We start from the raw sequence: 4,312 nt of genomic DNA, 5'->3' as shown, positions 1-4,312 counted from the left end.
GACAGAGGGGGACTAGAGGCGGGACCAGAGACAGAGGGGGACTAGAGGCGGGACCAGAGACAGAGGGGGACTAGAGGCGGGACCAGAGACACAGGGGGACTAGAGGCGGGACCAGAGACACAGGGGGACTAGAGGCGGGACCAGAGACACAGGGGGACTAGAGGCGGGACCAGAGACAAGACTAGAGCTAAAGACATTGGAGCAATTAGCTAAACATGGTGGAGGCAGTGCTGTGTCACTCTCGCAGGTCGAGCAGCAGATACAGCGCTGGGTCGTCCTCCAAGCCGGGCGGCCGATGCAGTACTGTGTTGTCCTCAACGCCGTGCAGTGGTGGACGCTCAACATTGAAGCCAGGTGAAGGAGGCAGTGCTGGATCCATTTGTAGCCCGGGTGGTTGAGGCAGCACCGTATCTATGTTGTAGGCCAGGCGGCGGGGGCAGAGATGGGACCAGAGACACAGAGGAACTAGAGATGGGACCAGAGACAAGACTAGGGCTAAAGACATGGCAATCAGCTAGGCATGGCAATTGGCTAAACATGGACATTAGCTAAGCATAGCAATTTGCTAAACATGGCAATTAGCCAAACATGCACTTGGCCGAACATATAATTAGCTAAACTTACAAAAAGCTAAACACACAGGGATATCTCAACTGGGGAACATAATTAACAATACTTACTTAAACATTAACACTCACACAACATTTCACGACACCGAATCAGCTCCACACACGCTGAAACACAAAAAATCTAAAACATAAACAAAACTAGAGCCTTAGTATAAACACAGAACACAGTATAAACTTCATAGTCCACAATGAAGGTGCCCCAATGTAAAGCTCTGGTTTCCTATGCACGCGCACACAAAGGAGCCTATGTCTCAGCTTCGCACGCACATCCCCGATTATATACAGATATGGTACCTTCTATCCCCCAAAAGTAAGTAAAATCAAATGAAATTAAATAAGAATTTCTCCCATAGCTGCCACCTAACACACTGTATAAATGCAGATAAATTCCTGCCTTCTGTTTCACCCAAATGAGAATGGGTTCCTTGTTAAGTCTGGTTCCTCTTAAGGTTTTCGTCCTATTACCATCTCAGGGAGTTTTTCCTTGCCACTGTCGCCCGCGGCTTGCTCACTAGGGACGATCTGCTCAGTTTATTTCATGCACACTCACATTCCATACAGACTTATATAATCCTTTTGATTGTGTAAAGCTGCTTTGCGACAATGATAATTGTTAAAAGCGCTATACAAATAAAATGAATATAACAAAAATTAAACAAAATGCCCATATGGTGACAGTAAACATAAACAATACTCGACCCAGTTTCTTTCTCTCTCTGGTTTGTTGGCGGGTCGCAACCAACTTAAATAGGTGCATATCGCCACCTACTGTACCGGGGTGTGTAATATCATGATTTTATGTTCTTCAGTTTAAAAAAAAAAAGAGCGATGATTGATTGCATTATCCTGTTTATATTTTTAGCCAATTATATTTAAATCCTGTACTAGAAATGTAAACAATGCTCTACTACTTTACCTCGTTTTCTCCAACGTCCCTAGAATCCCTAGCAAACTCCATTCTCTCTCCAGTTCATACATTTTTTCTTGTTATATATTCCGCTCTGCATTATATTTTTTACACCATAAAATAACATGCTCAACATTTTCAGGGACATTACAAACATCACATTTATCTGTACTGCATTTTTTCATTTTAAAGAGTGTTGATTTAAGTCTAGTATGACCTAGCCTAATTCTTGTAAAAAACATTTCTTCCCTTCTACAATTTTCTTTAAAAGCCCTTCACCTATTGATTTCTGTATATTATAGTAGTGTCTCCCTTTGCAATCTGTGTCCCATATCATTTGCTATGAGTTCTCTACTGCTGTTTGAATTATTGACTTTACATTTACATTTAGGCATTTGGCAGACGCTCTTATCCAGAGCGACTTACAAAAAGTGCTTTAATGTTTACAACATTGGATACATACTTACACTGGGTTAACCAAGTTAATAACTAAGTAATAGTTAGTTAATAGTTAATAAGTTAATAACTAAGACTTGGCCTCACCTTTTCCACAGGGATTTTCCATTATCTCCTTATCCTTTAATTTTAATGCATTCTTAGCTATTGAATCTGCCTTCTCATTACCCTCTACGCCAACGTGTGCCGGCACCCAGCAGAACTATATTAAAGTTTCAGCTCTTTGTATCCATAGCAATGTCATTGATATTTCCTTTAACAAATCACCTTTTTTTGTTTCATCTGCTGCAAAGCTAAATGACAACTATTTCTGCTATGAAAACTGACAATTTATTATTAATTCTTTTGTTTATAATTATATTAAGTTCAGGTATACACTCCGGCTCCAACATGGTTGTTTCCTGGATGTTTAGACCCATTATTGAATACTAACAAATAATTAAAATATTTCCTCCCACCATACTCTGACACCAAATATCCAATATTATCTATAATTTTTTTTATCCATTCCCTCTTTTGTTCTATAAGTTGCAAATCTACATTCAGAACTGGCAATATCCATGGGGGTACATTACCCCATACAGTATTGGGTCCAATCTTTAACCTATTTAGCCCATATTTTTCTACTACCGAATTAATACTCCAACCAAATCCTGTGCCTTTTCGTTTTTGTGAATGTTCCCAACAGTCTTCTATCATCTTCATCGCGGGTTACTCCTCTCCGCATTCCTTTAGCTTAACCCAGTATATATATATATATATATATATATATATATATATATATATATACTGTATTCTATCTAGGTTTTTCAAGGTACTTTTTGCTGCTGCTCCATATACCATGCATCTATAATCAATACTGGATCGTATTAAGGCCCTTTATATATGTAGAAGCAATTGTTTATCCGCTCCCCAATTATATCCTGAGACCGATCTCATAAGGTTCAACACTTTATTACATTTTGTCACAATTTGTTTAATATGTGTATTCTCGAACCATAACCCTAATTATTTAAACGTTGTTACCCTTACCATATTTTAACCATACAGTTTAAGTTGAATATTGCCTAACCTTCTCTTTCTGGAAAATAACATATAACATGATTTTTCAACTGACATCTTAAAACCCTCTTTAAATGACCATATTTCAACCTTTATAATGGCACTCTGAATACTCTTAATCACGTGTCTAATATTTTTCACTCTTTTCCATATCGCCCCATCATCTGCATAAAGTGAGGACCCTATATCTACGTTAACATTGTCAAAGACATCATTTATCATAATGTTAAACAAAATAGGGCTAATAACACTACCCTGTGGAACACCATTCACAATATTAAACTCATCTGATACAGCATTACCAACCTTAACTCTGAATGTTTGGTTAGTTAAAAAAATTTAGATCCAATTGTACATCCTCCCACCAATACCCATCTTATGAAGTTTAATCAATAGTCCTTCTCTCCACATTGAATCATAGGCTTTCTCAATATCAAAATACACTATAGCCCTAACCTCTTTTGTGCTAATTGTTTTTTTTGCCTCATTGCTAACTGTCACTAACGCATCAATAGTAGATCTACCTTTGCGGAAACCATTTTGATATGTGCTAATCAATTTCCTTTGCTTCAAATAATGTGCCAGTCTGTGGACAATCACCTTTTCCATCCATTTGCACAAGATGTGCATCTTTGCAGAAGAGATGTTAGCGCTATAGGCCTGTAATTTTCTGCATTTTCCGGGTTTTGCCAGGCTTACTTAAAGGTAGTATCAAGGGACTTTTAATTTATAAGGCATTACACTTTCTTGCCATATCCTATTAAACAGTCTTCGTATCATTTCTAAGGCTTTAACAGGTAATTGTCGGAACATTGCATAGAATAATTGATCCTGACCTGGAGCCGTATACCCACTTTTCTGTAACACTGCTTTCAACCCATGAATTGTAAAATCCATATTAAGGCAAGTATCATCACTACATCTTTTCTTTAATATGTCTGGATAATTCCTTAAATATCCTCCTTCTGCTGTTTATGCTTTTCATCTAAGTAACTTCCATTATGTATACTTAAAGATCGGCTTTCTCCTTTTTGTAATTGCCAAATATTCTTTATCAACTAACACTGAAATTTTATCATATTTTCTTTTCCCACTCATTTTTTTAATCATCAGCCAAACATCGTCCAATCTTATTTCTTTACCGATAGCTGGACAGAATTGTCTCTGAGCATTCCTCTTTGCTATTTAAATTATTTTCCATGCCATAGCTCTCTTTTTTTATATTTAATCATATTCTCTTGGCTCATTTGGTTCCTTA

This window comes from Clarias gariepinus, chromosome 3 (assembly GCF_024256425.1).
Source record: "Clarias gariepinus isolate MV-2021 ecotype Netherlands chromosome 3, CGAR_prim_01v2, whole genome shotgun sequence".
Lineage (NCBI taxonomy): Eukaryota > Metazoa > Chordata > Actinopteri > Siluriformes > Clariidae > Clarias > Clarias gariepinus.
Note: the sequence above shows the minus strand (reverse complement) of the source record.